Source organism: Camellia sinensis, chromosome 2 (assembly GCF_055761805.1).
Source record: "Camellia sinensis isolate YWXY chromosome 2, ASM5576180v1, whole genome shotgun sequence".
NCBI lineage: Eukaryota > Viridiplantae > Streptophyta > Magnoliopsida > Ericales > Theaceae > Camellia > Camellia sinensis.
Window position 1 is genome coordinate 140253388 of NC_138962.1, and position 14570 is coordinate 140267957.

Here is a 14570-nt window from a genome sequence, read left to right on the forward strand (position 1 = left end):
AGACTGACTTGTCCGTCAGAGTGCTAATTCCGGCACCCCCGACCGGAGTGTTTACTTCCTTTCAGGTGACTATCGGTGTATCACGAGTGTCCCCCAGGATCAGAAGAGTATTTCCAAAAACCACTACCCCACAACACCTTTATACATACCAAAGATTCAAAAAACATGATTTCCAGAAACCACTGATTCCCTTGCTGTAATACAAAAATGAAGGAAATCATTTTACTTAATGGGAACTGACTTATATAGTCAGTCCTGATCGGAAGCATTTAATCCATCACTATCATCATCGCGCCCAGCAGACTCAGAATGTTCACTGCGTGACATCCCGTTGCTTGTCTCATCCGATGAATGTCCATCTTCTGAATCAGGAACAACAGCAAATTCAAGCGCAGAATTGCGAGTAGGTCTTTGCCTTGATAATGAGGGCTCTTACAGAGAATGCAGAAGATTCTTGGGTCGGCGACGAGAGTAGCGGTGAAGAAGAGGCGGCTTCTTCGAATGTGTCGGTGGCTTTTCACAGTGAAAATGGCGACCATAGTAGAGCTTTCGAGCTTTGATCTTTTTGGACTTGATGTTGGAAGATCTAGTCGCGGTGATACATGGAGCTGTGGCGGAGTACAAATTCCATGCTTTTCAATCCAGCTTCACTGCCATTGAAGCTATATATATACATATTTGTGTATGTATTCTAGAGAGAGAAAGAGAGAGAGAAGTTGTAACGCCCCAACCCTTCACATGTCATTGATATTGTCCGCTTTGGGCCACGCCCGCACGGATTTGTTCTTCCCAGTGGGTCACCCATCCCAGAACTACTCCAGCCTAAGCACGCTTAACTGAGGAGTTCTAATAGAGATTTCACCACCCGGAAAAAGGCCTCGATGCTATATAAGGGTCCAAGTTTTTACTTTTATAGCCCAGGAACTCTCCCTCCATTCCCGATGTGAGACACCGGGGCCTTACAATCACTCTCCCTTAGGGCTGCATGTCCCCGTGCAGTAGCCTGCCAGCTTACAAACCTGCCCACATACACCGAGAGACGCTAGGGGCCCACACTCAGTACTTCGGAGAGTCGGCTCTGATACCATTTGTAACGCCCCAACCCTTCACATGTCATCGATATTGTCTGCTTTGGGCCACGCCCGCATGGATTTGTTCTTCCCAATGGGTCACCCATCCCAGAACTACTCTAGCCTAAGCACGCTTAACTGGGGAGTTCTAATAGGGATTTCACCACCTGGGAAAAGGCCTCGATGCTATATAAGAGTCTAGGTTTTTACTTTTATAGCCCAGGAACTCCCTCTCCATTCCCGATGTGGGACACCAGGGCCTTACAGAAGTGGGAAGCTGAGGTTTGATTTCAGTCAAATTTCTCTATGATATATGGATGTAGGAGTTAAGGGACCTTAGACATCATAAAATAATATTGTGGATCTCTTCTATTACTAAAAATGGGAGGGGGACCTTAGACTAATTTTTCTTATTATTTTCTGTCTAATTTTAAACAGAAGATAGCGTTACTAAGGGTGTGTTTGGTAACGTTTACGTTTTCAGTTTATATTTACAAAAATTTTATAAACTGGTTTTTGTTTATTTTTAAAAAAACATAAACTTCAAACGTGTTTGATAATTGACAAAATGTTTAAAAAAATTTAAAAATATAAAAAATAGTAAGAAATGGCAAGTGGTGGCAAGTGGCGGCGGAAGACGGTGGTGGAAAGTGGTGACGGTGAGTGGTGGGTAGGTGGTGGCGGGTGGGTGGTGGTGGTGGGTGGGTGGGTGACGGTAGCGGGTGGTAGCGAGTGGGTGGTGGTGGTGGTGGTGGTGGCGGCGGGTGGTAGGTGGTGGTGGCAGGTGGGTGGCGAATGGCGAGTGATGGTGGTGGGTGGGTGGTGGTGGCGGGTAGGTGGCGGGTGGTAGTGATGAGTGGGTGGGTGACGGTGGCGGGTGGTGGGTGGTAGCGAGTGGGTGGTGGCGGTGGCAGGTGGGTGGCGAGTAGTGGTGGTGGTGGTTGGTAGGTGGGTGGGTGGGTGACGATGGCGGGTGGTCGGTGGTAGCGAGTGGGTGGTGGTGGCAGGTGGGTGGTGGGTGGGTGGTGGTGGGTGGTGGATGGGTGACAGGTGGCTGGTGGTGGATAGTGGTGGCAGGTGGTGGATGGTGGTGGCAGGTGGGTGGTAAGTGGTGGTGGCAAGTAGGTGGCGGGTGATGGTGACGGGCAGTGGATGGTAGTGGTGGGTGGTGGGTGGTGGCGGGTGGATGGTAGGTGGGTGGTGGTAGTGGCGAGGGGTGGGTGGTGGTGGCGAGTGGGTGGCAGGTGGGTGGTAGCTGGTGGTGGCGGAAGACGGTGGTGGAAAATGGTGGCGGGTGGTGGCTAGTGTTGGGTGGTAAAAAAAAAAAAAACTGAAAACTCAAAATGGAAACACATTTTTTGTGTTTTCATTTTTTAACCAAATTTATAAACTAAGACCACTGATTTATAAATCAAAAATTTTACCAAATAAGTTTTTATTTGAGTTTTTAAAATTTTTATAAATATAAACAGAAAACTGAAAACTTAAGTGTTACTAAACGGCACCTAATAAAGTGAAATTTTTTTTAAAATATGAAGAACCAAAGTTTTTTTTAAAAAAAATAATAATTAAAATCAAAAGCTAAAATAAAAAGTGAAGGCAAAGTGTAAGTTACCCTGTTTAAAAAGCACCAGAGATCAGGCTCTCCGATATCATATCGCATCTTCCGCTCCAATCTGTCATTCAAATTTTCTTCAAATCACAAATTGTTTCCTTTGACCATTCCATTTGCAGGGTTGGCTTTGCTTTCCTTGAATCTTTGTTGTTTGTTGTTTTCTCTGCAAAAACAAAGAAGAAGAAAGTTGAAGTTAATTACTCTTTTTTTTTTTTTATGCCCTTAATCCGTAAGGCTAAGCAAAAAAAAAAACCAGAAAATTGTAAACCAATTCAATTTATACCAACCGCATGGTTTGGCTTGGTTTGGTTTTGTTTTTTTAATGCATGGTTCAATCATGGTTTTTAAAATATGAAAACCGTATTTTATGGTTCTTTTAGTGGTTTTATAGTTATGGTTTCGGATTAGAACTGAACCAAATCGGATTGTTTACAAATATACATATATATAATTTGTTATTTATCATAGACAATTGAGTACCTTATTAGTATCCCTCATATATTCATAAGTTATTAACCATATATTTTTGCAAGTGTACTCTTTTGTAAAATTATTCCAAATAATCGTTTAAATAGTTATTGTTTGTAAATAATGACATTTTATTTTAGATTTGAGTATGTTGTGATCATATTGTGAACGATGGCAAGATTTATAAAAATTGTAATTTCAAATCGCATCAAATTGTATTTTCGTGGTTCAATTTGACTTTGTTCCAAGATTTTTTTGGCTCAATTTAATTCCAAATTTTGTGGGTTGTAAGTAGCGATTTGGTTTTGATTTACTTCAAAACCAAATTAACCAAACCATACTCACCCCTATTAATCATGGGAAACAAATTCTAAAATATTTTATACTTTAAAAAATTTGAACATGTCCATTTAACATTAGACAATTATTTTAAAAAACTTTTGACTAAATTTTCTTTTGTAAAAGTTTTGTATTATATTAGACACTTGCTCCCCTTATCCGATCCAATTTCACTAGTCATAAAGCCAGTGAATCTATTCCTTGTCTTTTATGCTCAAAAGGAAAATTACATTTTATTAGGGGTGTGACGTGGGCGGGCTCAACTCCAGCCCAGTTTAAATTTTTTTAGGATTTGGACAAAATATTTTCAAATTCGGTACGGGCTTGGATAAAAATTTAGAAGCCTGAATTAAATTTGGACGGGCTTGGGCAAACATGTCAAACAACCTGAGCAACCCGAAATCCAAATTATACATATATAGATATATAAAAATATTAAATATAAATATAAATTATTAGTCATTACATGATATTAAAGTGATATATATTATTAAATCATATTGAATATATATTATATATACAAATAACATAAAATCTTACTTTTTTTCTTTTTATTTTCACTCATAAATTGTAAGGACTACTATAGTGGCATCTCTCTTACATTATATAAATTATTTGTTTTGATGGTATTAATGATTTTTTATAATAAAAAAATTAAAAAAATTAAAAAAATTAAAAAAAAACTGAAATTTATTTACAATTCGAGCAACTCAGACAATTCGGGTTTAGCTCGAGTCGGGCTTGGGCAGACAACCTCGGGTTACAATTCGGGCTTGGGCGGGCTTGGGCAAGTCTCAGTACAACTTGGGCTGGACTTGGACAACCTCCTAACCCGACCGAACCCACCCGAGTTGCACCCCTACATTTTATTACTTTTATGTTTGTTTTAACTTGTTATGTTTTAAATTCTTCTTATTTTATTTTTGAAATTAATTTTTTTTAAATTAAATCAAAAATAACATATTAATAATCATGTAATAAAAAAATATTTTATTATATATAATTCATTCCTCTGAAATAAATTTAAACTTTAATATAATAATATATTTTTTATATTATGTAACAGTCATTATGTTATTTTCTGTCTACTTTTAAACAGAAGATAACGTTATGAGTGAAGTGAAAAAAAAAATTAAAATATGAAGAATCAAAGTTTAAAAAATTAATTAATTAATTAATTAAAAGCTAAAATAAAAAGGGATAAATTACAAATACACCCCATAAGGTTTGCTTAAAATACAGATTGCTCCACATATACATAATAACATTGAATTTAAAAAATTCTAGCTATGGAAAGCAAGAAAGTAGAGATAAACTATGAAAAAAGAAGAAAAAACTATCAACTCAATGGATGAGTGGCTACTTTCTACCCCCAACCACATCCATGAGGACTTATCACATAATTATTGTGGGTATAGAACAAGAATAAAGCAAAAAATGAAGGATAAGAGGGAGAAAGATAATGAATAGTGAAAGAATCTCACCTCTTGAAAAGGATGAGTTCTTTGGTTTTCCAAACCCTTTCTTGGTATCCTCAAGATCCTCTAGATGTGTCTTAGAGTGTCCAAGATTCTTAGCAACAAGCTTAGAAGTTAGCTTTAATGGAGTTTTGAATGATAAAAAGTTGAAGAAAGTAGGTTGAAGATGAAGAAGATGAGGAGAGCTCTCAACCCCTCTTCTAAGCCTTGGGCAAAATGTTTAACCCCTTGAAATGATATTTCATCCTCCACTTATAGAGTTTTGGATATAAATATCTAAGATATTTATGGAAAGTGTGTGGAACAAACTAAAATTCCTAAAAATGCTCTGTACCGAGACAATTCAACACGTGCCCTTTGGTATTTGGTCGAATGTGTTTTGAGTCGGCCATGACATGTTGTCCAGCCAATCTGAAAATACATTGTTGGATCAACAAGGTAAAGTTAGCACAAGTTGAAAGGAGAAGCAGGTATTTTAGACGATTTCACTCCTTCCATTTATCCCCCCTATATCCCTTGCCTAGTCTATTTGAAAGTAAATGACATTTTGATTTTGAAAATGTGAGCCTCAAGACATTGTGGCAATGTCTAGAATTGCGCTACCAAACATGTTTTGGAAAAGGGTTTTCAACCGATCAGAAAGTATTTTGACCAAAACAAGTGCTTGATTAGTTTCAAACTTGACCCTGGGGCTTCTTGTTGAGGGATTCATAGGATTAACACATCTCGACTTTCATCATTGGGTACCTAAGAAAGAGTGCCTACACCTTAGGGCCAGTCAAAATGGAGTGTCTACAATAGGTTTCCACCAATTTAAGATAGATTCTGTAAGCCTTTTTAAGTATTTACTTTGAATTTATAAGTTCTATTTATTTTATACGTTTTAACACAACCTCAAATTTTTTAAAACAATGAAATGATAAGGTTAACAGAGTAAAATTTTACTATATTTTCAAAACAGAGTATCAACAAACGAAAGATATATTACATATTGTTATAACAAGTCAAAGTAAAATTTTACTGTCACTTTTAAACAGAGCACCAGCAAAACAAAATATAAGCCACATATTCCTAGGGCAAACCAAAGTAAAGTTAATCTAACGACAAATAAAAGTGTCATTATTCAATCAGATTCAATAAAAAATATTTGTAACAAATGAAAATACATATCGTTCAATCTTCAATCTTGCTTGAAAAAATCTTCAACAATTATTCATTGTTTCATCGAAGAAACAAACAAAACACACATCAAACTCGTGATGTCATCCAATCTAAGCTACTTCGAAGTTCCATAACTCAATCGCAAGTTTCGATCCAAATAATCATCAAAATACAACAAATAAGGTTCAGAATATCGCAATCACCGAAGTTCTGCAACTCGATTGTGGAACCATCTCTTGCAATCTTATAGAAATTTTCAACTTGAAGCGTTGAAGATGATATATACATATAGATTTAAGTCTATGTATGTGTGGAAAGAGAGACTTTATCATGTTGATGGTTGAAATGTGGAAAAATACGTAATAAAGGATAAAAAAAAAGGTATACATTTTTTATAGGGCAATTCTATTTACACAACAATTTCAACTCTTTACACCTCCTTTTCATTTTATTTTTATTACAATTTTCTCCCTTGATAAAATTACTTTTTAGACCCTCAAAGCCTAAAAATTTGAAACCCTAATTTCTTTACACATCCAATGCTATTGCCATTGGCACTACCCATCTGAACTTGTCACTGGCACCACCCCATCTAACTCGCTGCTGGTACCCACCTCTCTTTCTTGCACCATCGTTGCCCATTTCTCCGTCGCAACTTCTCAATGCCCTTCTACAACCGTCCATCTCCCTACTCATCTCCCACCATTTAGAACCATTTGTGTACTCCCTTCCTCCATTTCTGCTAACTACTCCAACCTCTCATCCTCAAAACCATTGCATGCCTTCTCGTTAGTCTGTTCGGTGGTCGGTCTCCAAGCAAATTGTATCAGTTTGGCATTAAGAAATCAAATGAAGGCCGTATGTTTGACATTGGTAATCCAAACTCCATCCACATGTTTGGCACTGGTAATTTGAACCCTCGTAGTGGCAAGGATGGGTCGCTACGAAGTTTGGAGAGACGGGGGTCGCAGTAGTGAGAGAGACTAGAATGGGAGTTAGACATAAGGATAGGAGGTCGCGATGGTCGGAGATGGCAAGGAGTGATTGGTTCATAGGGGAAGAGTAACTGTTGTGGTTGGTTGAAAGCGGAAGGCTATGGTAGAGGTGGTCGCAAGGACCATCTAGGAAAGGGACTTGCTAGTGGGGAAAGGGTTGTGGTTTGGTGGTTCTAATTGATGACAATGGCCGTCGGAGTTGTCGATAGTGGCTACTATAGTTAGGGATGAGATATAAGGTTTGAAAGTAAGGGTAAAGAAGATAACAGAAAGTTTGGTATTATGATTAGTGTAAAGAGAGAGAGACAAAATTTTGAATTTTTTATTGTGGTGTAATGAGAGAGAGCATCTCTAATGGTGTTTGCTAAATTAGCATTGCTATTGTTATAATTTGACAATGAATAGTGTTATTTTGTCAAATTATAGCAATGGTGCTCAAATGGTGCAAAGCTATTTTAGCAAATCTTAACTTACTTTCCCTCTAATTTTGTAGGTGATGTTTGGATATAGATTTTTGAATATTTTTTTATTGTTTATTTTTTATCTTTTATGATTTTTTTTTTAAAAATTCAAAAAAAATTAAATATTTACGTTTTACCCATTTTTTTAAAAAAAAAATATATATATATACACATATAAACATTATTCACCTTACCATTCACATACCACTATAAAATTAAAAAAACAAAAATTTACCTATAAATATTGAGAGGGAGATTAATGATCTGGTACTGGGCCGGACAGATCTAGGCCAGACAGGGTTTTGTCGGACAGATTTGGGTCGGGCAAGTGTTGGGCCGAGGATGTGTGGCCTAGTTTGGAAAGAAGATGCTCGGCAAGGCAGTGCTCGGTTGGACCGAGCTGCTTGATCAGGCGATGGTGGAGCCAGTCAAGCTGAGTGATCGGCGTCCGGAAAGGCGTGATCAGCCGAGGTAATCGTTTGATCGGCAGGAAGGCCGACCACAGGAGGTGCCTCGGGCTAGGCTTTGCCGAGATGCCGCCTAGCCCGGTCCTCCTTGGGCTAAGCCAGTGAAGTGCCTGGGTATGAAGCACAGCACGGCCGTGGATAGAGAAGCTCGGCTGCCGAGCTCTAGCTGAGAAGGCAGGCAGTTGAGATTAGGTGATGTTCAGCAAGGTTTATGCTGACAGATGGGATAGCGGAGCCACGTGTCAGGAGATGACTCGGAGTGGATATGGGGCGCAGAGGGTATATAAGCATGATGGCGCCCCCCATACGCGGCAGAGGAACACTTTGTAAGGAAATTCTTACACTCAAACACTCCTCTTTCTCTCTCTCTATCCTAAGGTGTGTGCTAACTTGACCGTCGGAGGGTTTTTCCGGCCACACACCGCCGGGTAGCTCACCGTTATTTGCTCGCAGGTGATCGGACAGAAACGGAGCTCGGAAGAAAGGAATACGGGCTTGCCTGAATATTTGCACCCCGTACAATTGGCGCCGTCTATGGGAAGTTTGACAGAGAAAACCTTGTCTTCCAGGTTCATCTGATCGCCGCCCATGGCGAACAACGACTAGTTTCCGTTATCCGCCATAGACGGAGCCACCCCGGAGTTCACCCGAAGGAGAGAAGGCCCTCCCGCCATTCATCCAATGGCGGACTTGGGGACGCCCATCGGAGGATAGTCAGGAGACGCGCGGGATAAGCGCAGAAGAAGTCATGGTCATTCACGGAGTCCAGACGGTCATCGGCGGAGGAGAGACTCACACGCCAGACGTCTGGAAAATAAGTTGAGGGACCAAGACGCTGTCATCCGGCGAATGGCGGCGGAGATGGAGGATCTGAAGCGGCATGTCAAAGGTAAAGGTGTAGCTGGAGTGGGTGACCACAGTGAGCGCACCCCATCCCGCCGTTCAGGCAGTCAGAGTCAGCGACGCACTCAGTCCATATCTATTACCAGAAGTTACTAGGTTGGTGATTCCGACGCGCATGTAGAAAAGTCTAGCGCGCAAGACAGCACCTACAAACCCTCACGTCCGGTGACGACGTCGAGGTACTCTTACTCCACTCATTCAGAGGATTTGCGGGCGGTCTTAGAGGAGCGGGCTCGCCGGTGCGAAGCTCAGAGAATACCAGCGTTCCAGCGACTATCCTACGGGGTTCACGCCAGGGAGGAGGTTGGAATGCCTCTACCCCGCCAAGCAGTGCCACTCTTTGAAGATACGGACTTGGTCAGGCTGAGTGCCACCCATTTTTCCTTGGAAATAGAAACAACACTGCTTCCGGCAGGCTTCCACCAGCCTAAGTTCACACTCTACGACGGAAAAACCGATCCTTACATGCATGTGAGCCACTTCCGACAGGTTATGGCCGGACATAGGCGAAATGACGGACTCATGTGCTTAATCTTCCCGTCAAGTCTAGGCGAACTGGGCTTAAAGTGGTTCGAGAGGTTGCCGGAAGGGAGCATACAAAGGTGGCATCTGTTGGCCGAGGCGTTTGTTACACGCTTCAAAACCAACACAAAAACACCAAAGGAAGTCGATCACTTACTAAGTGTCAAGATGGAACCGGGCGACACACTGAAGGCATACAACTCACGGTATTGGGAAACCTTCAACGAGATCTTGGATTGCCCGGTCAACCTCGCAATCACGCAATATAAGTGTGGTCTCCCGGTCGGCCATAGACTACGGGACTCGCTTACCATGCACCAATCGACCTCCATGGGCCAGCTCATGCAGCGGATCAATGAGCACATCCGAGTAGAGGATGATGCGTCAGTATCTACCGTGAAGGCAACTCCGGTAGCAACGGACAAGAAGACAGCAGGCAAAGTGCACGCAGTTGGGCAAGAGTCCAGCCGCTCAAGTGACCGAGCAGAGGAATCGGACCGTGGCTCGAATCGCAAAAACCGGGGTAGAGGACGTCGGAATGACCGGGATGACTACCCCCGAGATGACGTAGCAGACGCAAACAGAAGGTTGAAGGCAAGGACTAGTATAACTACGGTCTTCAAGATTCCAATCTATCGCATACTTAGCGAAATCCGAGACGAGGAGTATGTCCGGTTTCCTGCTAAGTTGGGCGATGGACAAAAGGGCTACAATCCGCGGTATCGTTGTACGTTTCATCGGGAGCGAGGCCACCGGACTGAGGATTGTTTGCCTTTAAGGCAACACTTAGAAGAGCTGGTCGCGGCCGGGCACCTAGACCTGTACATTGATGGCGGCGTGAAGTCGAATCAGGCTCCGGTCGATCCCAGGGGACAGGATGACCGAGACGCACCACCACAGGGAGTTATTAATGTCATCCACGGCATCGTGGAACCGGAGCGTGTTTGCGAACTCCGGGGCATGATAAAAAAGGCAGAACATATGAGGGAAGTTTTGTCGGTACAGCCTGCCATCAAAAGGGGGAAGACTGAAGAAAAAGATGTGATTAGTTTCACCTCAAGGGATCTAGAGCGTATCCAGACGCCGCACAACGATGCCCTAGTACTAACACTACGCGTCAATGAATTTGATGTTAAGCGGATCCTGATCGATCAGGGAAGCTCGGTCGAGATCATGTATTATGATGCGTTCAAGCAGCTCAAACTCCGGGAGACAGATTGGGCTCCGGTAACTTCGCCACTGGTTGGATTCAACTCACAACCGGAGTGGCCCTTGGGAAAGATTATCCTGCCGGTTAAAGTGAGATCCGTGGTCAAGCAAATGGAGTTTTGGGTACTACAAGTGCCTTCGACGTACAACCTTATCCTTGGAAGGGGATGGTTTCACGCTATGCAAGCTGTAGCTTCGACCTACCACCAGGTGATGAGATTCCCCTTGGCTATGGGGGTAATTGAGGAGATATGGGGGGATCAAGTCATGTCCAAACAGTGCTTCGTGGCTGTGAACGGCAGCTGGGCTGCCAAAGGGTTTGTGCAAATGATAGAAGGACCGAAAGACCGAGGAGTTCTGGAGGATGTGGGCACTAAGGTAGAGGACAAAGCTGTGGAGGACCTGGTTGAGGTGCGACTCGATATAGAGCGGCCGGATAAGTTCTTCCTGCTCAGTTCTAGCCTTACTTCCCAAGAGAGGACCGAGATGGTTGAGTTTTTGATTGCCAACATCTAAGTCTTCACATGGTCGCCTTACGACATGCCTGGCCTCGATCCAAGTTTTATCTGCCATCACCTCAACGTCTTCCCTGGAGCAAAACCAGTCATCCAGCGAACAAGGAGATCGGCACTGCATCACGCCGAGGTAGTTGCAGAGGAGGTGAAGAACCTGCTTGAGGCACGAGCAATTCAGGAAGTGCACTACCCTCGGTGGATTTCCAACACAGTAGTGGTGCCCAAAAAGAATGGAAAGTGGCGAGTTTATGTCGACTATAAGACGGTCAACCGACTTTGTCCCAAAGATAGCTTCCCTTTGCCGCGAATTGACCAGCTTGTGGCCTTGACGGCTGGACATAATAGGCTCAGTTTCTTGGATGCCTACCGCGGCTACCATCAGATCGCCATGCATGGGCCTAACCGAGAGATCACCTCTTTCACGACTCTAAGGGGACTCTTCTGCTACCGGGTTATGCCTTTTGGTTTGAAGAATGCCGGGGCAACCTTTCAGAGGATGGTGACCAAAATGTTTGCTCCTTTGCTTGGCCGGACAATGGAGGCTTACATCGATGATATGGTGGTAAAGAGCCGACATGAGGCAAACCATTTGTCCGACTTAGCTGAGATGTTTGCCATTCTAAAGAAGCATAAGCTGCGCTTGAATGCGTCAAAGTGTGCCTTTGGCGTGGGATCCGAAAATTTTTTGGGGTTCCTAGTCACGAACCGAGGCATCGAAGCAGACCTTACTCAGATCAGAGCCGTGCAAGAGTTGAAGCAGCCCAGCTCGGTTAAGGACGTGCAGCATCTGGCCGGGATGGCCGCCGCGCTTAATCGGTTTATAAGTCGGTCATCAGATCGTTGCCGCCCTTTCTTTCAAGCTTTGAAGTCAAAGTTCTCGTGGGACGAAGAGTGCGATCGAGCTTTGGCCAAACTCAAGGAATATCTGTCTACTCCGCCGCTGTTGGTTACACCAAAGCCGGGTGAGGAACTCTACCTTTACCTTGCCGTCTCCCAGCACGCAGTCAGTGCGGTGCTAGTCCGAGCTGAAGGAATCAAGCACCTCATCGTACTTGCCGCTGGAAAAGCTTGCGTTGGCGTTGATGATGGCTTCAAGGAAGTTGGCGCATTATTTTCACGCCCATACCATCATTGTACTGACCGAGTTTCCCCTTAAGGCCTTGTTTGAACGGGCGGACTTTTCAGGCCGAATTCTCAAGTGGGCGGTCGAATTGGGACAGTTTGATGTAAAGTTCCAACCGCGCACAGCCATAAAGGCCCAAACTTTGGCCGATTTCGTTGCTGAATTCTCGCCGGGAACTCATCCGGTATGCCTGGTCGATATTGTCGCGGTCGAAGAAGAAGGGACTGCAAGCCTGACCGAGATACCACAACTGGGTGGAGTTGCCGACGCGGAATTTGCGCGCCCCACCGTAGTACCCTCAGCTTGCACAATTCAACCAACCGGTGACGCGATGACGGAGCCGGGTATTGTTGTCCCACCCAATCTGTCCAGTACCACGTCGTCAGAAGCTGAAGTAATGGAACTACTCAGCACAGAGCCCGCGGCCGGCATAATACCGCAACCTGGTGATTCGCCTACGGACTTAAGCATTGTAGACCGACTTGCTGAGTCCGGTGCCGAATCACCAAGGGGGGCTGGAGTGGAGCTAATCAACATAGAACTTGAAACCAGATAACCTAGAAACCGTGATCTCATTGCCCTTCACAACTCTCAGGACCCATCAGACTGCTGGAAACTTTTTGTGGGGGAAATGTGGAAGTTTTTGTTGATGGAGCGTCCAATCGCCATGGTGCCGGCCTAGGTATCGTTCTTATCTCCCCGGATGGCCTAACCATTGAACATTCTATCACGCTTGGCTTCCCAGCATCTAACAACGAGGCTGAGTACGAGGCCCTTCTCGCCGAGCTCAAGAGCGCTATTCAAATGAAGGCTGCCGAGCTACTGGTGTACAGTGATTCCCAGCTTGTGGTTAACCAAGTCTCTGGGATTTACGAAGCAAAGGATGACAGAATGGCGAGGTACCAAGCTTTGGTCAGGGAACACATCAAACAGTTTTAGGCAATCAGAGTCCAACAGATTGGCCGTAAAGAAAACAGCCGAGCTGATGAGCTGGCCGGCCTCGCTTCAATGGTAGATAGTACGTCTCCAAACCCCCTGTTAATTGACTTTCTTCCACGGCCAAGCATTGAAGGCGCCGGGCAGACGGATGTACTCTGTGCCGCGCTAGGTCCTTCCTGGATGGACCCCTTAATCTTGTTCATCAGAGACCGGACTCTACCAACTGACAAGAAAGAAGCACACAAAGTCCGGGTGAAGTCAGAGCGGTTTTGGCTCTCTCCATCTGGTGCGTTGTATAAAAAGTCCTTCACTGGTCCTTATCTAAAGTGCGTGCACCCGGGTAGTGTGGAGGCCTTCTTGTACGAAATTCACGAAGGCATTTGTGGCAGCCACATAGGGGGCAGGTCCTTGGCCTACTGAGCTATTTCACAGGGATACTGGTGGCCGTGCATGCAGGCCAACGCACAAAAGTACATCCGCAAGTGCGAAAAATGCCAGAAATTCGCCCATCAGATCCATCAGCCTGCTAGGGAACTACTTCCCCTCACCAGTCCTTGGCCCTTCGCCATGTGGGGGCTAGATATAGTGGGGCCGCTGCCAACAGCACCGGGCAACCGGAAATTCTTCATTGCGGCCACAGATTACTTCACGAAATGGGTTGAAGCTGAGCCCTTGGCAACAATCAAAGAGAAAGGCGTGAAGCGGTTTGTCTGGCAGAACGTGGTCACGCGGTTTGGCGTCCCCAAGATCTTGATCTCTGACAACGGCACCCAGTTTGACGGTCGCCTATTCAGAGGATTTTGTGAAGATTTGAAGATTGAATTCTACAACTCCACCCCGGCTTACCCGCAGTGTAATGGTCAAGCCGAGGCATCGAACAAGACTATACTGGATGTGTTGAAGAAACGGCTGGAGAAGGCAAAGGGAAAATGGGCTGAGGAATTACCCAGCGTCCTTTGGGCATACCGAACAACCCCGCGGCGATCTACCGGAGAAACTCCATTTGCTTTGGTTTATGGCATGGAGGCGGTCATACCTCTGGAAGTTGGCATGCCCACACTAAGAAGTGAGAGTTTCGCGCCCGAACTGAATGCCGAGGCTATTGCCTTGGAGCTGGACCTAGTGGAAGAGCGTCGAGAGAAGGCCCTCATCCATGTGGCTGCATACCAACAAGAGCTCTCAAAGAAGTACAACAAGACGGTGCACCCCAGACCGTTCAAAGTTGGTGATTGGGTTTTGAGGAAAGTTATGGGCAACACCTTGGTGCCAGGTGAAGGCAAACTAGGGGCAAATTGGGAAGGACCC